Source organism: Rhinopithecus roxellana, chromosome 1 (genome assembly GCF_007565055.1).
Source record: "Rhinopithecus roxellana isolate Shanxi Qingling chromosome 1, ASM756505v1, whole genome shotgun sequence".
NCBI classification, from domain to species: Eukaryota; Metazoa; Chordata; class Mammalia; order Primates; family Cercopithecidae; genus Rhinopithecus; species Rhinopithecus roxellana.
The window spans coordinates 35,854,544-35,879,976 of record NC_044549.1 but is presented as its reverse complement, the minus strand read 5'-3'; the positions used below and the strand labels follow the sequence as shown (position 1 = coordinate 35,879,976).

The 25,433-nt window shown below is 34.4% G+C and overlaps 1 protein-coding gene and 1 pseudogene across 3 annotated transcripts in view; one reads left to right on the top strand and one right to left on the bottom strand.

The window, feature by feature from the left end:
- The window catches only part of ZBTB20 (zinc finger and BTB domain containing 20), an 831,659-nt gene that overhangs the window by 169,170 nt on the left and 637,056 nt on the right, over positions 1-25,433 (top strand). For all 3 annotated transcript variants that reach the window (XM_030941361.1, XM_030941349.1, XM_030941352.1), the window contains exon 2: positions 3,519-3,569. The gene's annotated coding sequence lies outside the window, so the exon portion shown is untranslated. The remainder of the gene's footprint in view (positions 1-3,518; positions 3,570-25,433) is intronic.
- The window catches only part of LOC104675125, a 184,031-nt pseudogene that overhangs the window by 134,124 nt on the left and 24,474 nt on the right, over positions 1-25,433 (bottom strand).

The window sequence follows — 25,433 nt, the reverse complement described above, 5'->3', positions numbered from 1 at the left end:
ATCATGGCTCACTGTAGCCTTGACCTCTCCAGGCTCAGGTGATCCTCCCATCTCAGCCTCCTGAGTAGCTGGGACTACAGTTGTGCATCACAATGCCCAACTAATTTTTGTACTTTTTGTGGAGATAGAGTTTCACCATGTTGCCCAGGCTAAAATTTTTAATTTTAAGTAGTAAAAATCATAAATCTTTATGCTTATATTATATACCACTGTGTATGTACTTAAAAAGTCCTTCCCATGTTGGAGTTCAGAAAATTATCCATATGTATTTTCTTAGAGGTCCTTGATTGTTTTATATATTATATTGAGTTTTATTGACCTGATTTATATTTTAGTGCTGATAAGAATTAGAGAACAGAATTTATTTTTCCACATGTAATCAGTCAGCTATCTTAACATTGTTCATGGAAATGTTACTTGTAATATTTACCTCATACCTGAGTCCCCCTGTCATCTTCTACTGATCTGTTTCTTCCAATGCCAATATCACACTGTCACTTATATTTCACTCTTTGGAAAGAACCTACCTTGTTCTCTGCCCCTTTGCTACAGGACTCAAACCTAATGCTTGATGTTTTCTCTGTATAAATTTGTTTTTTAAGTTTTTCAGTCCCCTGGTTTGTTGTTATTGTTTTGAGCTAGCTTTAAAGCATCAAAACTACTAAAAATCATTTTAGTTCATTTCAGTACAACGAAGATTTTTTTGAATGTTTGTTATATAACAAGGCTTGTGCCTGCATTAGGAATACATAAATGAATCAGATATCTGTGTGGCAATGTCCCTGCACTGGAAAAATGTGTTAATCTCATGGAGTCAGACAGCATGGAAATGGTAAAGAGAGTGACCTCATGTTAATAACTTAATTTTCTTCTGATTCTTTCTTACTCTTTTGTTATCTATGACTTCTTGGGCCTAGCCATTTTATACATCCCCCCCCCTTTTTTTGTTTTAATTTAGGAAAGATGAAATATTTTGTGAAAATGATTTAACAGAGTTAGATTGACTCAGGCATATGAAAGATGGTGACTTTTTCATATTTGTGTAGTCTGTTTATTTTCTAATTAATGAACTGAAAATTGTATCTTTCTATTTTTGTTCTCTAAATGTTTATTGAGCTCTTGCTAGGCACTATTTAAGGAACTTTAAGGGAAATAACAGTAAATGCCTTTGACAAAGTAATCTAGTGGGGAAATTCACAATTTATAAAAATACTAGCAATATAATAAAAAATATTGAGTGCTCTGTTTGGTATATGCTGGCTATTATACTAGGCAAGGAAATACGTGTTATTGAATCCTAAAACAATTCAGATGGTCCTTCTTTTTTTTTTTTTTTTTTTGAGATGGAGTTTTGCTCTTGTCACCCAGGCTGAGGTGCAGTGGTGCAATCTTGGCTCATTGCAACCTCCACCTCTTGGGAATCAAGCGATTCTCCTGCCTCAGCCTCCCGACTAGCTGCGATTACAGGCACCCGCCACCACGCCTGGCTAATTTTTTGTATTTTAGTAGAGATGTGGTTTTGCCATGCCGAGCAGGCTGGTCTCGAACTCCTGACCTCAGGTGATCCACCCGCCTTGGCTTCCCGAAGTGCTCGGATTACAGGCGTGAGCCACCGCACCTGGCCAGTCCTTCAGATTTTTTTGTTTTGACTGTTTTCTTTATTTGATTCAGATTACTTGTATTCTTACCTCCTTTGAGAAGCTTCCCTGTCCAAATCTAACTAAAATATCAGGTCATGTAACTCTCAGTGCCATTATCTTGTTTTATCTGAATTCATAGTACTGATTATATGACATTATAAATCTAACAATTTATTTGCTTATTGCCTGTTTCTCCTATTGCTAGAATGAATATTGAATGAAGGAATAAACAATGCATTGTAGGAGTTTGTAGTTTAATTTGGTATATGTGATGTAATTTCTTTAAGCCTGATTTTTTCATCTGTGAATAGATACGGAGTTAGTGCCTGTTTTATTGGTTAGGCTGTTCATTCACTCATTGAGTACATACTCATTGATTTCCTAGTATATGGCAGTCACTATTCAAGAAAATGATGTTACAGTGAAAAAGACAAAGTGCCTGCCCTTATATTACTTCCATTCTAGAGGAAGAGACAGATAATCAATTAACAAAAATAACTTTGGTAATATATCATGTAGTGGCCAAATTAATTTTCTCAAAGGTGTCCTCCACCTTATCTCTATGATCAGAACATTTTTTCTTTTCTGTTCCTAATCATCCTATGTCTTCATCATTAATTCTTCTGGTCTCACTCCTCCTAGCAGTTACTAACTTTTAGCATCTCTCCTAGTTTGCAGATGCAGAATAACTGTAATAATGCTGATGTACCCCAAATATAACGAGACTGTCAGATTCCTTTTCTGGAACGTATTTGTCTATTAGTGCAGCCAAACCTTAGGTGTGTTTTGGTTTACTAGTGTGGTTTGTTGTTTGCAAAAATATTGTGCATGCATATTAATGATATAGTCAATTAAAATCCTCAGATTTTAAAAATTCTAATGGACATTTTACTGTAGATGTACTAGATTATAGAATCAGCATATGTTTATGTATTGCATTTCCATTATTACAACTGCTTTTGAAACTTTGAATTGCCAAATCTCTGTGGAGATTATTAGTAAATATGGCATCAAGGTCATCATTGAGATGTCATAGCAAATTTAGAGAGATCATTTTCTAATGGGAACACAACATCAAATTCAGTTTTTAATAGGGGAGCTGTTTTTAGTCTTTCGATAGTCAAAGTCACCAAATTGGCTTTAAAATAACCTCAACCTGCCTGTTCCCTGTCCAGCTTCAATTCTATACTAAAGAAATTTAAAAGCAACCCATCCATTTGTTTGGCATCCTTGCATCTAAATATGAGTAGGACCCTACTATTAACCTTTCTGCTAAGACAGGAAATATTAAGCCATGTTTTAATGTCAATGCCTTGGGTACTAAACTGTACTGAACGTGTTACCCTTTGCATCTTTATTTCTTTCCACCCATTTTCTTTTTATTTTCTTTGGGTTATCTGTGTTTATGCAAATGTCTCTAACCTTACCTACTATTTTGAGAATAGGGCTTGTGTTTTATCTTTGCATACTTTTAAACTCACCAGTGATAACCGGTACATTATACATCATGGATCTTGGCAAACTCTCTGTTAATAAGAATGAGCAAGTAAATAGGTTAAAAGCAATTTGGGATTTGCTTTTATTAAAAGAAAATATGAAAATAAAAATGCAAATATCCTTATGAGTTAAGATAAATTCTTACGATACTATAGCAGACACCATGCTATCCCTTCTCAAAAATGTATATGCAGTGTATATTTGGGCCATGTTTTACTGAGTACTTGTACACATATGAATGTGTTAGCTTTCAGTTTTCTTTTTAAAACTAGATGTTAGTTGGCATACACAAATTCAGCTACGTGAGTCATAAAGATATTATAGAAATGCAGATGTTTTCCTTGGAAGATTTCTAATTTTAAGTATTCTTTTTTTTTACAGACAAATAAAAAGAAGTGTCAAGAATTGCCTTTGGAACTCTGAAGGCTGAAGGTAATGTCCAATAATATTTTCCTGAATGGGCTTTAACTTCTTTAATTGTCTTATGATATTTAAGGTCTTGGATTTGCTACCTCAAATTTTCTTTTATTTTATTGTTTTTCTTTTATTGTCCTTAAGCACATTAAATATCTTTTTCTATGTATACCTAAAAATAATATGAAATTGTAAGTAAAAGATGTATAAATTTTATACTTTCTGAATATTTCAGTCTAATTAAGTGTTGCTATAACTCTTCTTCATTCTATTTCATTATGTATTATATCCCTCTGTCCTCCTTTTTTTTTTTTTTTTTTTTTTTTTTACTGATTTGGAACTCAAATTTTAAACTGTGTTCTTTCGTTAAATAGACAAATGACTTTAAGTCAAAATGTCAGTAACAATTTCTCCTGAGGAAGAGCTTTACAACTAACTATAAGAAATAAAACTGTATTTGTTGGGGACAATGAAACTGTTTAGATGATGTTTAGTGGCTGCTGATAGTCAGAAGTCCAGAATTTCAGGCAAGAAGTTTACAATAGACTCGTGTGGCTGCATTGTGTATTAAGAGCTCATAGGGATTGAAGGAGGTTTCTTAGACAAGAGGGGGCTGTAATTACTTTGCTTCTTACATGCATGGTTAGATTTTCCAGAGAGACTAACATGGTAGGGTAATTTATTATAGAAGAGTAAATCACAGATTACATTGGAGGGGGATGGGGTAGTGCGATCCAACCATCAGTTCTGTGAATACATACACTTAAGCATGTGTGATAGCTTGTTTTTTATTTCTTTACACCAGTGCACACCTCAAACATTCCGTTTAGCAGTGGGATATGCAAATTGTTCCAAATGCAGCAGCAGTACTTTCACCTGAATGTCAAAACTGTCAGAGAGCTTTAAATCAAATCTTTATAACATTTTTTAAAAACCAGCCAACCCCAAGATCAAGGCACCAAACTCACTGAAAAAAACTTCATTCTCATACTTCCAAAAAGCTCCTGTATGTCAATAGGGTAATGTCAAAGTTCTAATTCACCTGCTTTCTAATTTTAACCTTTTAAGGATTTTATTTTATTTGGCTTAATTACGATATTTTCTACAAATTAATGATAAATGCCTTGATTAATAAAACCAAATGTCAGAGAAAATGACAACTTGATGAAAAATTAATACTCGGCAATATTTTAAGGTACAGAAGTACTAAAGATGTACTCTTAAACCTCATGTTTCATTAGCTCTTTCTGAAGGTAGTTAACTAGAATTCTCTTTGCACCTAAGTTTTCACAGCCACATGTACAGATACATTTTAGCAATATAATTTTTAGTAATTTTCTGCTGTTCTTTTTATTATTAGCTCTTATAGTTAGAAATATACTTCTAATTTTTATCCCTGCCTTGCCCCATAAGATTATTTATTTTTATTCACAAAATCAAAGTAGACTATATTTTGGAGTGGTTATAGAGATTAAGTTACCATACTAAGAATCAAGTTAGCAACCTGTGTGTGTGAATGTGTGTGTGTGTGTATGTGTGTGTGTGTGTCTATGAGAGAGAGAGAGATTAAAGAAACCTCATGGTGCAAAATTAATATTTGGTGATTGGATATCTGCTAGATGATTTATTTGGTTATGAACATTTCAGCTTTTATATTTAAAATTATCTGAGAGGGAGAGAGAATATAGCCTTTCAAAGTGAAATAGATTTTAACATGATAATTAATTTCCTTTTTTGTTCAATATATTTTTTTCCTGAGATTACATTAAAAGACCTGAAGACAAATAAAGAGTGGTAACTTCCTTTTTTTCTTGTATATTAGTTTTTTGGCTAGCTCAAAAAAACAAATAATATGAAATACGATTATTTTTCTACTTTTACTGGAGATCATGAAGTTGAAAGTTAAAAATATCTCATGTGTTTTTCCATCTTCACAAATATCAGGATTTCTGAATATGAATAAAATATTTGATTAAATCTTATGCAGAAATGGTGCTATGCAGGTACCAATGGTACATGCAGGATTGTAGTCCATGTTAGTTTTTTATTTTCATATTTTACAGATAAAGCTGCCAACCAAATGAGGGAGGGCAAAATGACCTCTTGTGTGTTTGTTTTGTTTGGTTGTTCAGAATAAAAAGACCCACAATATGTACTGTCAATGAAATGGACTCACTTTAACCATCTGTTCATGTAATGACCTGATGGTCATACCTATCAACAAAAAGTTTTGCCAATTAATGTTAGAATCTCCTTTTTCTGTAATATAATGAGAATTTCCAAGTAGGTATTTTAAGCATATTGCTTTGCATAGTAAGATAAATAGAGGTAAGTGTTGGTCAACATTCTATAACTACAGTGTATGCCAATCCCAAGGGAAAACATTCTTCAGTGTAGATTTCCAGTAATATTTAAAATTTGGAGATGGACTGCATTGAATCTCCCTTAGCTGGCTCTAGGTTTTATTGTTTTTGTGTCTTTCCTGGTTCCAGGCATCCAGTCTGTACTGGCAAAGCTGCTTGATGAGGAGAGGCCTCCAACATTGCTGCTCCAATTGCTTACATACCTGCCATGAATAATAGCTTTGTCCACTAGTTAATCATTGCATTGTAACTGTCTCTGTTCCATCTTAGCTGATCACTGCCCAGAGGAGGTTAAGTTCCACTGTTAACACAAAGCTCCTATTTCCTTGCTGTACCTGCATTTATGTGGCTGTAAAAGCATGCATTCTTCTCATACACCAGTTAAATAAGACATGTCCCACTTTTTTTAAACAGTTTCTAAATTACATATTTAACAATGTGTCTTTTCCTCCTTGTTTATTCTGTTCATCCTTTCATCAGCTTACTTCTGCCTATAAATTAGTGTTTTTTCATTAGTTACAAGGTTTGATTAAGGAATTATTAACACCTATTTTACGGTCCCCACTTTTATACATTTTCAGTTGAGATTTTAGTTATTTGGGGTAAGTACTATAAGAAAATATTGTCCTTTCCCTAACATGTCTATGGACAAAGGAGAAAGACTGGACCCCCCAAAATCTCTAAGAGACCTTTGTCTGGTCTTACATGGTTTGATTCTAGAATGAGGGCAACTGGCCCAACCTTACACAGAATCTTTAGTTTTAGGGAGTTAAGATTATTTAAACTCAATGCTTGAATTAACACACATAACAATCAGCTGATACACTTTGAATAATCTGAATCTTGTGGAAAAATAAACAGCATTAGAATATCTCTCATCCAACAAAAGAAAAAAAGTAAATATATTTTATGGAAGGCTTAAAATATATAAATTCCCAGTTTTGATACTCATAATTGTACCATATATTCTCTCTAAATGACTTGGTAGCACCTTTGGAAATTGCATTATCTTTGTTTTTTTGAGATGGAGTCTTGCTCTGTCGCTCAGGTTGGAGTGCGGTGGCATGATCTCGGCTCACTGCAAGCTTCGCCTCCCGGGTTCATGCCATTCTCCTGCCTCAGCCTCCCAAGTAGCTGGGACTACAGGTGCCTGCCACCACACCCGGCTAGTTTTTTGTATTTTTAGTAGAGACAGGGTTTCACCGTGTTAGCCAGGATGGTCTCGAACTCCTGACCTTGTGATCTGCCCGCCTTGGCCTCCCAAAGCACTGAGATTACAGGCTTGAGCCACCACGCCTGGCTGCATTATCTCTTTTAAGCCTGTATTTTATTCTGCTATCTCAAGTAATTGATTGAGACCTTATTGGCTTGAAAAGATTAATGCAGCTTCCAGAGTTGGCTAATGCATGTCTTAAGTACCAGTAGAATGGTAAGTTTTTGAAAATAGGAATCATTTACCTTATTTGCTTTCTTTGGAAACCTGTTTTAAATTGAATAAAATGTTTTCATGAAACACACTAATAAATGAAGCAATCAGAAGGTATTAAGAAAAAGCATGAACGTTGTCCAAGATATATAGGTGATTTGTGTTTCTTGCCTCAATGCTGCATTCATGCTTTCTCTCTGTCTACCATTCCCTAAAATACCCAAGTCTCTTTTTGTATCCTTTAGTGATGATAAGATGTTTTTTATTCCTCTAATGAAGTGGGAAGTAAATTAACACACTTCTTTTTGGGAATTAGATTACTCATTGTAGTACCACTCAACATACCTTTGTAATACTAACCCGTACCCACAACTAATTAGTGAATTTCAGAATTAAGGAAAATCTTAGTTGTATGGTGGCTGTATATTTACCAGTGATCAAGGAAGTGTTACTAATACACTCGTCAGTATTAAAAAAGAATTAAGTACACAAAGGGCCAGATGGTTGAGCCCAGGACCTATCAAGAGCCCAGTATGTGTGGGTTGGCCCAACGGAATGACAGAAACACTTACCAGGCTAAGTGGAATCAGAGTTAAGCTTTCGCTTACAAGAAAATGCTTTTCAAATGTGTTTTCTTATCATATTGTGATTTACATGTGCCAGTCTCATTTGTACTGGTAACATTTGAGACCATATATTTCCCTGTGTATCAAGAACTATACATATTTACATGTATCCGAAAAATCTCTTGGTACATGAAGTATTGGGATCATAGTTCAGCAGTTACCATGTAAACATTTCTGCTGGTTCAGAGAATGCTACTTTTCTCTCCTACAAAAATCTATAATTTTACTGTTATAACATACATATTACACTTTCTTGTAACTGAATATTTGTCTCATCCAACAGATTGCCTGGCTCATGATATAAGGTACCTGGTTATAGAGTATTTGCCATAGTAATGGTTAGACAAGGAACTAGTAAATATTTACTTAGTGTTTATAACACTATTATGATAGTAGTTATAATAAGGTTAAATTGGAGAAATTAAAAAGCAAATTCCTTCTCTTTCCGGTGATTTAGCTGACTTTACCGGTATGCATATAGAAATGTCCTGTTCCCCGCTATACTTTGTATCCCTTTCATTTTTCATCTGTTTTAATTTATTTTATTATATAATTGTATACTTTTGGAAGCCATTTTAAATTTTTTTGGTTTCAAGGATAGATGTATCAGTGAATTGTTGGATGGGTACATTGATTAAATACATTGTACATTTTTAGGGATTTTTCTCTCCACAATTGCACAAATAATACTAGAGGAGATTAGCTAACTTCAGGCCTCCCTCCTTTCTTCTGTCAATCCCTTCTTTCCATTTTCCAGCAAATATTTATGGAATGTCAGCTCTGTGCCAGAAACTTTGTAGATGTTATAGATAACTTGAACAAAAGAGACTTTGTCTATATCCTTGTGGAGCTTATAGTCTAATAGGGAGGTACAATAAGCACATAAATAAATATTAGAGACATAGATGTGTTAAAAAATGACTTATTTTGCTAATCTTCTCAATTCTAGCTTGGGTTAGGGAACTGAGTCTACAGTGGAGAAAATTATCTTCAATGATCTGCCTTCTTAATAGTGGATTACTTGTAGATTAAAAATTGTGGAGAGGCCAAACTATTTCAGATTATGTTTTAAGGAGCAAGTGGCTTTGAGGTGAAGCTAGGTGTGGCAATATTTGCATGCAAGATAAGTTGTAAACAGTTTTGTAAACCTGGATTACTTTATATGATATAGAAGATTTCTGTAGACATTTGAAAATCCCAGATTGAAATATTATAGAAATTTCTAGTATTTTTAAATTATAAAAATCATTTCTTTTGATGATTATTTATCAATAGCCCAGAGTTCATTCGTGAATTGGGGTATAGTAATGATTAAAAAAGAGAAGGTGATGGAAGTGTGTTTCTTTTTTTTCTCATTGGAAGTGTATGTGGAGTATTTTTGTCTTCTGATCAGATTGTTCATTATGCTCCCTTTTGGATGTGTGTACTGTTTGGCCTTCCAGCCTGCATGCTCATTCAAAGGCATTCCAAGTCATTATGCTGGACTTCAGCCTTGTTCAGTAAAAGACCATTTCCTCCATCAGCTGTCCACTTGGACATACATTCTTTTTACTCTCAAAAATATTTTATATGCATTCAGTTTATATTAGATGCATTTGTCAAATTACTTACAAATAATCAGTTTTTTAAAGTTATAATTTGAGCTATGACCTCTCAAACTGTAAATTATAAGGTTTGACCTTTTGGTTCACAGTTTGACATAACAGCCATTAATTACAGTTTTTAAAGAACATTTCTTTTAGAATTTGTATTTTGAAAACAGTTTAAGTATTTTCTCTGTAAGTTTTCAGAATAAATGTGGAAATGTAAATGCATATGTATCTAGTGTAATACATACATTCAAATATACTAAATAGATAGCATGTATATGCATGCTATATTCAAATGTGTTTATGCATAGCACATTGGTATACATACATATAAAGATTTTTATATAATATCTTGTGAGTTACCATAAGCTCTTACTTATTTTATACAACTCTAGCACATCAGAATGAGAGCAACTTTTTTTTTTTCTTTTTGAGACAGAGTCTCACTCTGTCACCAAGATTGGAGTGCAATGGCGTGATCTTGGCTCACTGCAACCTCAGCCTGCTGGGTTCAAGCAATTCTCGTGCCTCAGCCTCCTGAGTAACTGGGATTATAGGTGCCCGCCACCACGCCTGGCTAATTTTTGTATTTTTAGTAGAGATGTAGTTTCACCATGTTGGCCAGGCTGGTCTTCAACTCCTGACCTTGGGTGATCAGCCCGCTTCGGCCTCCCAAAGTGCTGAGATTACAGGCGTGAGCCACTGTGCCCAGCCGAGATCAACTTTTTAAATGTATTTATCAGGGTGAAAGAGACTTTATGACCATTTGAATCTAGGCTTTTCCCTTTTTTTCCCCTTGAGCAGGAATGCAAAAGTATGTGCCTACAAAATGCCCAGTGTCTGACAGTAATTTGAAAGTCTTGAAGACCATTTGAAGTAGCATGGTGTGGGAAAATGTAAACTGTTCAAGTAGTTTTTGCAAATGTACACTGAAGGTACTGAGATAGAAAGTACAGTAACATACCAGAAAGGTCAGTTTAGGTAAACACAGAAAGATATCCAGATGTGTGAACACTTTGCTGATATCATCAGTATTTGAAATGGAGGAATTTAGTATGTTTTTTATTGGATAAAAATAAGATATTTATATAGCTGAAAATAACACCAAGTATATCGTTTTCTGCTGCTATTTAATAAAATCTATTAATATTTTGATGATTTCTTCACTTCTGAACAGGTTTTCTCATTTTGTGCTAAACTGTGTTCTCTGTTGCTAAATTCACAAAATTAAATCTAAAATACTATGAAGAGATGAATGCTTATAAACATCTGAATAATTATCTTAAAGGTACACAACCACCTCTTTGTATTTTAAGTATTTTGGAAATGGTTAACTTGGTTTTGTTCAAATTATTCTCTAGGTTAAAACTAGCGTGATGTGTTTCATAACAGAAAGTTAATTTAGGCAACAGCACTGAAAGCAAAGAACTCTTCAGGAAAGTGTCTCTTTTCTTACAGAATAGATAGTATTATCCTAAAATGTTTCCCATGAAAATATTTTTCCAGTATGTCTGAGTGTACTTTTTAAAGATTTTTTTTAAAATATTTAACTTTATGTAAGTATTTTCATTCTAATTTCAGAATTATGTTATACCTTAGTTAACTCTAGAGCTTTGAGTGGCTGATGTTTTTAACAGACTGATGTAATTTTGGAATTCCTTATTGATAGGTATATGTGAACTTTTGTTTATTTAACCTGTATGTTTTGTACTTCCTATACTGGAAATACCATTTTATTTTCCATTGGATTTGAGATTCAGTCTTGGCTGAACTATTTACTGAAAGTTGGGCAAATTACTTTAGTTCTCTGGGTTTAAGCCTACACACCGATAAAAGAAAATGGAAAAAATAACATCTATCTATTGGGATTATAATTGGGATTGGACATATTATTAATAAATTGATGAATTCAATGCCTAGCACATAGAGATGTTAAATAACTGATGATTATTTAAACTGGAGAAATGTTCACCATATTTAGAAAATATTGAAACTTTTTTAAACAATTTCAATCTTTCTGATAAATTTGCTACATTTTTCTTCATTCACCTCGTGTGCTTCTTTATTATTTTTTTTTTTTTTGCATGTTCTCTATTTTTATCTACCTAATTTCCCCATGTTTATCTTTGAACCTGGAGTTACCATCTCACCAATACTATCTGGAAGGGAAAGAGATTATGCCTTAAAAGGAAATCAGTATACTGTTACAAAGAAGTAATTGGTGTTCCAAAAAGAGGCGAGTATTTATCATAGGCCATGTGTTTAGACATTTCTAAAATACTACAAAAACAGGATCTAAGCTTTAGAAAGTCTTTTTCTGATTATGTTGTTTGGATGGCATTCTTTTCTTTTAAAACTATGGATTTAAAACTTTTCTTTTAAAATTATGGATTTTAAGGAAATGTTTGCTTCTTTTTTTTTATTTTTTAAAAGCAAAAGTAAAAGCAAACAATTAACCGAGTAAAGACACAACCTAAGGAATGGAAGAGTATGATACCTGATAAGGGGTTAATATCCAAAATATATAAGGAACTCAAACAACTCAATAGTAAGGAAACAAATAACCCAACTGAAAAATAGGCAAAGGGCCTGAACAGACATATCTCAAAAGAAGATATACAAATGGGCAATGGGTATATGAAAAAATGCTCAACATCACTAATCATCAGAGAAATGCAAATTAAAACCACAGTGAGTATCACCTCACACCTGTCAGAATGGATGTTATCATGTAACCATCAATGGAGGAATGGATAATATACATAAACATGATGAAATGTAAGTCATCTTTAAAAAAGAAAATGCTGTTGTTTGTGACAACATGGATAAACCTGGAGGACGTTAAGTGAAATAAGCCAGGTACAGAAAGACAAATACTTGCATGATCTCACTTATATGTGGAATCTAAAGAAGTCAAGCTCATAGAAATGGAGAGTAGAGTGGTGATTACCAGAGGCTGGGATGGAAGACCAGGGAGCTGCTGGTCAAGGGGTACAAAATTTCACTTAGGAGGAATAAGTTGAAGAAATACATTGTATATCATGTAAATAAAAATATACTTTATACTTAAAAATTGCTATGAGAGTACACCTTAAGTCTTCTCACTACAAAAATATGTGGAGTAATGCATGCGTTAAAATAGCATGTCGTATATCATAAATATATACAACTTTTACTTGTCAATTAAAATTTAAAAAGCAAAAACAATGTCATGATATATTAACTAAGGGAGAATTTTCAAAAGGCAGAAAATTTCTGAAATTAATTATAAGCAGATTTTTATGTCACGAAGTACATTTTATTATTTGCAGATTTCTCAGGATTCCCTGGGAATCCTAAACCTAACAGCTTCTCTTTCTACTAGCTTCCATTAATACGTTATCATCCCATCTTTCAGATAGACACATTTTGGGAATTTTTTCCCCGTGGCACAAACTAATTATTTGATCTAAATGCAAGGGCTTCCAAATTACATTATGGGAGGTTGAAATTTGAAAATGTTTTTCAAAGATCAGTAAGCTTAGAAGAATTCAGTTTAATTTGAACGAATTTATTCAGACCTTATCCTTGTTTAGTAGTGATACCTCTTTACCTTTTCCTATCCCTCATATTACATAAAAGCTAACACAAGATGACACTGAAAATTCTTAATTCGGTCTCAGTCCACTCTTTGAACCCCTAACTTCTAAACTCCCATCTCTCTTCCCATCACCCCCACCTCCTCCACCCAGGCACATAGTTCTTTCCATACACACTTCACTGTTTGCTGTCTTTTAAATACACTGTGGCTGCCATGCTTTCTGCCTTTGCTCTTACTGTTCATTTAGCCTGCTATAGTCTGCACATGACCCAGAAAAAACTGCTATTTCACCAGCAGAGGCCTTATTTATCCTCTACAGATCAACTGATCTTTTCTGTGTCTCCTTAATACATGAGTATGATTTACCATATTGTAGCATAGTGTTTTTGGGTTTTGTTTGTTTGTTTGCTTTTTGAGACAGAGTCGCACTCTGTTGCCCAGGTTGGAGTGCAGTGGCCTAATCTCGGTTCCCTGCAACTTCTGCCTCCTGGGTTCAAGCAATTCTGCCTCAGGTTCCCAAGTAGCTGGAATTACAGGCGTGTGCCACCACACCTGGCTAATTTTTGTATTTTTGGTAGAGATGGGGTTGCACCATGTTCACTAGGCTGGTTTTGAACTCCTGACCTCAGGTGATCCACCCACCTTGGCCTCCCAAAGTACTGAGATTACAGGTGTAAGCCACTGCACCCAGCCTATTAAAGTTTTTAACTCATGCCTGGCTCCTTTCTAGATGGTAAACTTCTTGAGAGAAGGGAGTATGTCATGTTCATTTTTGTGCTTAAAGTATGTACTGAATAAATGTTTGCTAAAATTGATTAGCCTATGAATGGACTTAAAGAAACTGCATTGTCAGTTGTATACAGAATTTATCCATAACAAAAATATAGCAAAAAGGGGTTCTTTAAAAATTTGTGTACTAAATTTCCCTCGGCTTACTATCTGATTTCCTTGAGGCCAGGGTGTTTGAGTTTGATGCTTATTTCTATAGTTTCAGTAAGGAAACAAAAGTTTTGTCTTATACACAGCAACAAAATTAAATATAATTTTAAGACAAAAAACATTTTCAAGGCAAAAAAAAAACTACTTGTCAAAGTAGTTTTCAATTATAGTACTTGGAATGAAAACATTGAAGGATTAATACAGAAAGTCTTAGAAGTGTTTACTACTCCATAGTTTTAAAATACTCATCATTGATTATTGTACTTAGTTTGAAACATTTTTTTAATATGTATAGACTTAACCTAGGATCTTGAATTTAGGCAGCAATTAGCCTTTTACATGAATCTGTTTGGAAAGCATTATAAAATAATAGCACCCTTCCCAAAGAAAGATGTGGTTGCGGTAAAACTGCACTCACTTGTTTAATAATGTTTCTACTGAAACAGGTGCCTTACTTGCTTTGTTCTCCAGAAGCAGCTTTATAGATTTAAGCACTGAGTATACAGTACACAGTGGCACTATTAACAAATCAGAATGAGGCCAAGGGAAAATTCATCTAGGATCCACACACCTAAATGCAGTTAGTAAACAGAGACACCAACTCTCATTAAGCATAATTAAACCTAATATTGACTGTAAACTGTTACTTACCTTAAACTTCTCTATAGAGAGTGTGGAAAGGGATTAACCTAGCAGATTGGGACATTAATTACTACCTCTTTCACATTAGAGTTACCATCAAGAAGGGCTATATTCATAAATAAAACATAGGAGGGATTGAGAGACTGAAAATATGTAAATTTATTTTATAAAAAGGAACGAAAAGTCTAAATTGAAAAAAAATAGTGAGCTGTGAGTGATGCCAGCTCCAGCAAAATGGAGCTCTGGCTAATTACTACAAAAAAATAGGCTTAAATAATTACAGAAATGTACCCTTGCCTTCTGACTGACAGAACCTGTTTCACAAGAGACTCCAGCTCAACTAAGTATACTCTTTTTCATGCATAGCTTCCTCCACTTTCTTAAACTAATATGGAGTTTAAGAGAGGATGAAGAGACTTGGGAGAAATATAATTTTTCCCTTTTTTTCTCAGTCATTAATAGCCTTTTATTTATGAAATTGATTATAATGACTATATAAATGTTTTTTGGCTTGTCAACAAAGAAGGCACAGTGCTGTTTTTTGTTCAGTCAAAATGGTCCACTGACTGGTCTCCTGCTGCTATTTAATAATCTCCTTCTTGGGTAGAATCTAAAAAGTATGTTTTGAAGGATATAAAAATGTCAGCTAAATTTAAGATCGACTGTTAAACTTTTATATTATACTGCTGCCCCAAGGGGGAATACCAGGATCTAGGAGATAAGAATTTAAAGAGAAAAGCAAAATAATGACAATACAAACTTATCTACCAGCCTTAGAATTTTCTTCAAAATCTATCAGGCTGTCCGTCTCCAGTGAGTATACACTATTATCTTATTACTTGTTTTCTATTTCCTTTCCAATAAGGGACCAGATACTCACATCTGGATGGGGTTTCTTATTACTTCACCAGGGCGGGGTTCTAATGTTTGGGACCAAATCCCATATACAATCTTGTGTATGGTTGTTGTATTAAACCACAGCTTAGGTATAATATACTAGGCTCTTACCTAGATTTTAGTGCTATCATGCCAAGTATTATCTTTCATGTGCTCATGAGCACCAGAGGAATATAGCAATTGTGCATGTGGAAAAGGGAGCATAGAAAGTAAGCCTGGAGCATGTATTCATTTTTGTAGTGGATGTGGAGTTCAGTTTTAAAATAAAACCCCTAATTTTTCCCTGAATTTAATGCTCATTTCACAATTTATGAGATTAACTTATGCAGCAGAAGTAATTAATGGACAAAAATCTATCCTTCATTTTCCCATTGAACAGAAATTTGCAAACTGGTTGGATGACAGAGGATGAACGAAAACAGTAAGAGTAAGATTACTTTTATCCTCTGTTCTTGTAACAATCGTGACATTACGAAATAACCATAACAATGGCATTCTTATTAATCAGACATATTTATACAGAATTAGTGTTGGCTTCTGCTCTATACTACCTTTAGTTTTACATGAACTTTTATTATCTGTGCATATCAAAAGAGACATGGTGAATGAACAAAGAAACCCTGTTATGAGACAAGTATTATTTGACATTTTGGGAAGCTCTTATTATAGGGTTTCCTCTTAGGCAAGAACAACGGGAAGGTTGTCATTAGTTGCACTATTACAGATACTCTGGATTTTTAAAAACAGAAATGGAGCCCACTTTTTTCCTTGAAGAAGATTCATCAATTAGAACAATTAGAGTGATCTGAGACTTCCAACCGAGACTTGTCCTCCTAATGTTCTTGTTTTATCATGTGAAACAATGACCTCATAAGGCATCTTTTAAGATAATTGATTTTTCCTTGGATTACAGAGCTAGCTAGCTGTATGGTACCCTTATTTTTTCAAAGATGAATAATTATTTTTAGACTTCTGGAAAATCTCTGATTAAACCAAAATGCAGAAGTCTTGCAAGGTCTACAACCCTACTGCAAACCAGATGCCTTTTATTTTTTGTACTAAAGGAGGATAGTTCTAAGTTCTTTTGAGAGCCTTTTCCTGGGCTTATGACATATTTGACTAGAAATTATGGTTAAAAAAAAAAAGTATGATGGTGGGTACTACTGAATCTCCTCTTAAAACCACTGGGCCCACACTTTCAGGGATTGACAGTTATCATGTATATATTGTTTTTTTACCTGCAGAAGGACACTCACATTTCTTCAAAGAATTGTTTCTACTCACTATTTCCATTTCTTCACCAATCCATTCAGCAATTCACCTTGTCTGCTTCAGAGACCTCCATCACTTCTCCAAATTAGCTCTCACTGGGACCTCAGTGAGCATTTGACCTTGCTGACCACTCCTTCCTTATTGCAATGCTTTCTTCCCTTATTTTTCATGGCATCATGCTTTCTTGATTTTCTTACTATACTCCTTGTCATTTCCTCACTGTGTCCTTTGCAGGCATTTTTTTCTGATATCCAGCTATTAAATGTTGGATCTCCCTAAGACTGATGCATAGCACTTCTGACGATGTCTAGAATTTTGGATATCTTTCTAACCAGAACACATTGAAATGTTTTCAGGGAATGTATTATAATTCTTTTAAGGTTCTTGTTTAGGGATCATGTTTTAAAGGCCATATTTATGTGAACAGTTTTGTATTCTTTATCACTAGTGAAATATAATACTCAACACATCCCCATAGGGGAGCTTATGTGGTACTTTTTGTTTAAATTTGTAAATGTTATAAAATCTTCTTGATGTCTGTATGCTTTAACCTGGGGCAATTATTAATCCTCTGTGTCTCAGTTTCTTAATCTGTAGTACATAGGGAGTCATCCCAGCTCTTTAGGATTCCATGATGCTGTGGTTTGATATTTTACTATTTGAAAAGGATAGTGAAATATAAACATGTACAGTTGACACTTTGAATTCCACAGTCAAAATTTATAAAAGCATTTTCTCATCATTTCCACTTCACATTTTCTTCCTATATCTAACATAGTTTTGTGCTTGTGAAAATATGTATTTCTAATTCCATGTTTACCCAAAATTTATTTGCACAGTTTTTGCTATGAAACTTTCTGAAAAGCCTTTTGAAAATCTGAATAGATTATATATTCTAGTTACTGCATTTGCAGATGCTTATTTAATGCCACAAGAAGCCTAGATAGAGAGACTCAATTCACCAAGTGGGCAAAAGCTTTTTGTGGATCTTCCTGTTTTATACATATTCCCACCGTTTGCCTTTGGTTACAAAGGCTGCTTCTAAACCCCTTTTTTGGGGGAGATTTGGCCACATTGCCAATCTTTCAGTACTTTGTGAAAATGGCCATTTTAAGAACAGGTTAGTTTTTCTGAGCACAGTTTTATTTTGATTGGTACCTGTTTGCTGCTAGTTACTTATTTGCAGCTAGCTGTTTAATTAAGAAAGACTTTTGTATTTGCCATTGTTTTAAATATAGACCCTCTAAATTTGTATGCTTCAAAATATATTTGAGGCATGAGAGTCTCCAAGTGTGTGTGTGTATGTGTGTGTGTATATATAAATATAGATATGTATGTGTGTGTGTGTGGTGTGTGTAGATATATATGTTTTGGTTTTGACCTACAGCAACTACTGTTTGAGTTTCCTTACTTGTTACTAGCTGACTGATTCTCTTTGGTATACAGACAAAAACAACCAAAACAAAAACCGCATTTGGTGTTGGTGTCCCTTGCAAATTTGTCGTCATTTTTCTTATTTACTGACTTTCTCACCTTTCCCAATATCTAATGTCTTTTCTTTCTTCCTTTGGATATTTTTTAACTGAATACTCCAGTGGGCAATCCACCCGGATTTTCCCTCAGACATTCCACTATGTGATCTGCCTTCTCTCATTTAAGCGATCTTTTCATTTTAAAAATGGTATTTTCTCTCATGTTTGTTCATTTTGTCATTTAAAAGTAAAGGAGGATATTCTTCATTCCGATTCTCTTTTCCCTTATGTCAATTTTTTTTTTGTTTATTAACGTTTTATTGAGGGAAATGTTTGAAGATAAGCCTTAAGCAACCTGTGTGGTATTCTGTTTTAAAAACACTATTTTAAGTGTGTTTAAGGTTAGCTGTTCATCTCTAATTGTCATTATTGCTCATTAGGAGAAGTGAGAAATCACTTCAGTTTTTCTTGGGTTTCTGGAAGGAAAGTAGTTGAGATATTCAGAGTATTTGTGAATTTTAATTTTTGGTCACCTTAAAACTTGGTTATGCATAGTTTGGTCCCATGCTATCCAGGAATAGGAAAATTTATATGTGAAAAATCTAAGTACAGTGTTATCACTTCTGGGTAATTTACGAATTCTATTTCTCTTTTTTTCCTGATGTCTTCAAAATGCCTATTACAGCTTTCCTTTTTTTTTTTTTTTTTTTTTTTTTTGAGACAGAGTCTCACTCTATTGCCCAGGCTGGAGTGCAGTGGTGCAATCTCGGCTCATGGCAACTTCCGCCTCCTAGGTTCAAGTGATTCTCCTGCCTCAGCCTCCTGAGTAACTAGAATTACAGGTGTGTGCCACCACCCTGGCTAATTTTTTGTATTTTTAGTAGAGATGGGGTTTCACCATGTTGGCCAGGCTGATCTCGAACTCCAGACCTCAAGTGATCTGCCCACCTTGGCCTCCCAAAGTGCTGGTATTACAGTCATGAGCCACTGCGCCCAGCCCAAAATGTCTATTATTTCAAGCTAAGGAAAGATAACTAACTTTTTTAAATCCATAAGATAAAGATTGTATTCTGCTCTGAGTAAGAAAAACTCACCCACTCCACTGCAAGTGTTAATTTTGTGCTCCAGTAGAAAGTCACCAGCTGATTTTTGTCTTCATTAAAAAATTTTTAAATGTTGAACTGTTCCTAGATTTTATGGATGAGGATAGTAGATGGAGCATTATGAACTGTTTATTACTGTCACACAAAGTAAGTTACAGGAAGTAAGAAAAAATATAACAAAATAAATTCTTTAGACGGAAATCATGATTTCTCCTTATTGGATTTTGTCTGCAGAATAGCAGATCCGCCAAAGAGTAAATAATCAACATAAATTGATAGTGAAAATTCCTGAAGTTTTTCCCTGAAAAGGGAGCTTGACAAAGCAAATGCCTTTACAGCTTTAAGGAAAATGTCACTTCTGAAATGCTATGTATTAATAAACACAGATATTTGTGTAGAGACACTCAAATAGAGATGAGTTCATTTTTAGTACAATGTGTGGGGAGTGACATACATGGAATTCCATTAATAGCAATGTATGTTGTGTTCTTTTCATTTCATTTTGCTAATGAATTTAGTATTAGATTGATGGGTGCTAGGAAAGGAAGACTTAATTTGCAGAATAAGTAGCTGGAACAGTGTACACATCCCAGATAAGAGCTATCAAAGCTGACCTCCATTCATCTTGGAGGACAAACTCTAGATACAAAAGGATACTTGGAAACACTTGCTTCTCATCAGATATGAGTTGAACTAGCACCCTTTTGTCTATGGATTCATATTTATCTCTAGACGGTGATAACTCCTCCTAGGTAGCATTTAAAGCATGTGGTTGTCATGATGAAAAAGAAGCACTACTGGAATTCAGTGGATAGGAGAAAGAGATGACGTTAAATCCTGCCATGAATAGCTGAAATTACTTAGAAAAGAGACTTGCCCAGTCACAAAGCCAGTAGTATTTCTGTAGAGAAATGCTATTAGGGCAATAAGATAGATGTTCTTTATGGCAGTGGTTTCCATACATTTTCCTAATAATCCACAGAGATAAATGCATTTAAATCATGACACCGTCTACATGCAGTCATATAATTAAAACAAAATTTCGTAAGACAATATTTACCTTTCCTATGTGTTGCATTTTCCATTCTGTCCTCTAGTATCTCATCCCATCCCATCCTATCTTAGCTTATCCTATCCTATTTTATCTTATCCTAACTTTTCTTTAAAGTCTACAGCCTACTATCTTAATTTCAAGAGCACTGACACTGTGACCTACAGTTTGAGAAAAACTGTTTTAGAGCTCTTTAAATTTCCTGGTGAAGATAGGATAAAAGAGAAAATAACTGAAGAGTTGCCTGCAGTATGATTTGGTTTCCTTATAACCTAAGCAGAGCCCAAAATTTTCATGTGTAACTATTGTCCAAATTTTGTTTTGGAAGAGATGTGGACCTGTATGCCAGCACTCCAGGCATAAAGCCTAACTGCCACCTTTGCCCTCTGTTGCCATGATAATGAGGGAAGTGAGACAGAAAACTCTAGCCCAGCTCACTCACAGAATTTGGATCCAAAAGCTCAAATCTGCCTCTATGTTGCTGGAACAGTGTACATTGTTGCATGTTAGAAACCGTGTGGCATTATGTCAATATGAACAGGGTTCACTGAGATGACAGTGAAACACTTCACTCTTCCTGTCAAAGTGAGTCATACTTAAGATGTTCGATGGTGATTTGGTATATTAGGCCTCTCCCTTCCATGTTGTTGATTGAGGAAAATGCAGAGTCAAGTAGCCTTTTGGTGTAGTGCCCAATTTATCATAGTTTTATAAAGTTAACCAAGATTCTTGGATCCTCAGGATATTTCCAGATATAGCTTGTCAGAATGTTTGTAGAAGCATACTTGCTGATGGGAAGCCTGCCATTATACCTTAATTTTCTTCAGGTCATCCACCTACTTCAAACTGAAGTGATTATACAAATTAAATATAATCTTTGTCTCAGCTAAGGGAGGGAAAGGTTATGTTGAAAAAAGCTTCCCTAGTGATTTCAGTATATCTTCCTAGCTGAAGATTATTATTGGCCTATTTCCAGGATGTCTACCTTGCTGTCTTAGTCTGAGTCATCAGAAGACCTGCAGAACAGGGTTTGGTCACAAAGGGGTGAACTGAATATAGGGGATTTTCTGTTGTCATCTTCCTTGTTTATGGTTTATTGTCTTGAGTGTTTGTCCACTAGTTTGACTGAAAAGGCCAGGGTTTAAGTTTGTCCCCTGCTGTTGTTGTGTTGTCCCAGTGACAACTGGAAAATAACTTGAGTAGTGAATTGGAAGTATATTTTGGGGGAACAAGATCATTCCATTCAGCTCCTGCTCCTATGACCTGAGTTTGATTAGCATTTTTTACATACTTTTGTCCATATAGCATGTGTTTATCTTGTTGTTAGAGACCTTGGTATTATTTTCAGTAGTAGAACACATTTAGTACTAAATCTTTAGCATGATGTATGGGTGTTTCAGATCTCTCTATTAATTAAAACCAACACTATTTGGCATCAAACTTTAGATTTAAACAATTACTAGACCTAGTATGTCACAAAATTTGCCTTTTCCTTGTCCATTTTCACTAAAACCCTCTCCTGGTTATTTTCCACTTACATCGCTCTATCTATGAAAAGAGGTCAGTTCTTTAAAAACAAAACAGAATAAAATATACCCCCCACCTCCATTTTTTTTTGTTTGTTTGTTGGTTTAACTTTACCCAGAAGAACTGATTCCCTAGAAAGCCGGAGTCAGAGAGGTGATGGAGTGACAGTTGTTTTTCCTTTTCCTCTTTGGAGCTATCATTTCTATTTGAAGACGATGACTTACCAGTGCCCTAACTTTCCCTTATAGTGAGAAATATCTTGCATGGAAGACATCTCTATGGATGGTTTCAAGGTTAAGTACTAGAGCTAAGATGATGAGAACTTGGCCCACTTGTGTTGGGCAGGGTGAAAAGAAACTGTGATTTTTGTCAGTCTTTAGAGAGTGGTTGTTATTAAGTCAGTAAAGCAAGATCAGAAGACTTGCACGGTAGTCTTCCGTAGTGCAACTAACAAGTGAATTCAATTCAGTCGTTAGGAATGATGCAAAACAATGTGGAGAGAAAAAGAAAGACAATTTTGTGTGTGCTCTGTAAACAGAACTCAGGCAACTGTGTTTTGTTTATATTGATCCTCAACCACTTAGTGCATGGATAGATATATCTGACTTTCAGCTAGAGTGTTCAGGTATACAGCTGAAGGTGCAGCTATCCTGTCTCTGTCTACTGCCATTTAGTAACTTGTCTAAGGGTCTCTGGAGCTGGAGTTATCAGAATTCTTTCATAGTTATAGGAGGGCTAATTGTGCTGGTTTACCCTGAGTTGGTGAAGGGCTCAAAGCCTGATCTCCACCTTTCAGGTAACCATAGGGGCAGTAGTGTCCTTCACCTCAGGGTTCACCTGCTCTTTATGGGATAATTGTATGGGATGACACAGAACTTCAGACTTCTACTTGGCAGACAAGAAGGTTCCTTTAGAATTACTATTCACCACTCTGTGGGTAGATGAGTTTTGTCAGCAGCAATGGCAACTGCAAGTGAAGACACCTTTGTTTACCTTTGTTCCTTGGTATCACCTAGGGCAACATGGTATCTACCTAGCTTCATAAGATGTTGTTCTAGCCAGAACTCAATGAAATTTTATGTTCCTCTGATACTTCCCTTGGAAGATGAGTGGCCTCTAACAGTATTTGCAGTTGAGTGCACTTTAGGTGCCCCAAACCTTATCTTAACTTGGAAGAGACCAGTGACAATTCAACTTTCACTTATTCTCAGTGTTCTCATTGAAGCATTCTGGCACCGGCACTGACACTTAAACTCACACTGCTTAGTCGAATCCTTCTTAAAGTGTGTGTGTAATTAAAATAGAAACAAGAAGGACACATTAAACTTATTTCAGACTCATTACCTGATTTCTTTTAAGGATTAATACGTAGTAAAAATATACATATTTTTATAGCTACCTACCAACCACCTTACTGATTTTACAAGAAAATATTGGTTTTCTGTTTGTTAAATCATTTCACATTATTAAAATTGCCACTTTCTGATTTTTGATTATTTTCCTAAGCAGAAACCACCTACCTTTTATATAACAGTCTAAAGAATTGATTAATGGGGTTTAAAAACAAATATTTAAAGCAAATATTCAACTTAACTGAAGTCAAAACTATTTGGATTACACAAATATTTAAACAAAGTAGCAAGCCTGTTTCATAAAAGTATGAAAACTGCACTTTCACAGTGAGATTAGCAGAAATTCATTTCTGTATAACTTTATTTTCAATTTACATCTTACAAAGATTTGACCTCCCCCATTCTCAGCTTTCTGCTGATACGACTTCTCTCTAGAGAACTAACCATTACTCTTACCAAAACTGTAGTTGGCTATATAAAAAAACCTTACTCATGTTGAGCTAAAAATTTGGTAAGGAATATAATCTCTTAAATGCTATTTAGTTTTTGAATGATCATGTGCTCTTTCTTATGAAGCTAATTTTTTGAGTTCTATGTTTTTACTAATTATTGACTAGTCTATTACTGAGAAAAGGGTGTTGATATCTCCAAATATAATTGTAGATTTTTCCATTTCACCTTTCAGTTCTGTCAGTTTTTATGTCTTCATGTATTTTGAAACTCTGTTGTTAGGGCATACAGATTTAGAATTATTATATATTACTGCCTGATTAACTCTTTAACATTATATGATGCACCTTGTATCACTAGCAGTTTTGTTCACTTTGAGATCTACTTTGTTCAATATTAATATAGCCATTCCAGCTTTATTATAATTAAGAGTTTGCAGCACATATACTTTTCTTCAAACCTATCTTTTTCATTATATTTGAAGTAAATTTGTTGAAAACTGTGTAATTGGGTCATTTAAAAAAATCCATTCTGATAATCTCTGTCTTTAATTGATGTATTTATGCCATTTACATTTAATGTAATTATTGTTACATTTCAATTTATGTCTTTCATTTTATATTTTGATTTGTTTGTTTCTTCTGTTTTCCTTTGTTTTTCATTTTCTGTTTTGTTTTGGGTTATTTGAACATTTTTTAGCATTCAATTCAAATTTATCTATTGTTCTTCTGATGATATTTCTTTGTATAGTTGTTTTTAGAGGTTGTTCTAAAGTTGTTCAATATAGATATCTTTTTATACTCTTCTTAGAATCAGTATTTTATAGATTTAAATAGAATGTAGAAATATTAAAACCATATAAGTCCTTTTACTCTCTCAGTTTTACATTATTGTTGTGTCATATATTATATCTACATACATTGGAAGCCCTATCAGATAATGTTGTAATTTTGCATTAAATTGTCAAACATGTTTTAAAGAACCCAAGATAATAATCGTTTCTTATATTTACTCATAGGTTTATCACTTTTTTTCCTCTTCCTTCGTTCCTGTTGTTCAATGTTTATATCAATGGCAATGTTGTATATAATTTGCCTTCTTTCTGGAGAACTTCCTTTTAGCAAATGTTTTAGAGCGAGTATTTTTATACAGGATATAGAATTCTCTGTGCTGTGTCAGTGCTTTAAAAAAGGGGTGCCATTTCCTTCAAGTTTTCATGGTTTCTGATTAGACTTCCACAGTCATTTGAATCCTGTTTCCCTATAGATAATATGTGATTTTCTCTGAATGCTTTCAAGACAGTTTTCCCTGTCTTCAGTCTCCAGCAGTTCTGTTTTAATGTGTCCAGAGACTGATTGTTTTTGTTTTTCTTTCTGTTTGGGGTTTGCTATACTTCTTGACTCTGTGGGTTTATGTATTTCCCAGAATTTGAGAATTTTCTAGCCATTTTTTGTCAAATGCCTTTTCAGAGTTATAATCTTGGTTAATTTTCTGCTGCTATAAAAGAATACCACAAATTGGATAATTGATACAGAACAGACATAATTATTTGACTCACAGTTCTAAAAGCTGAGAAGTCTGAGATCATGACAC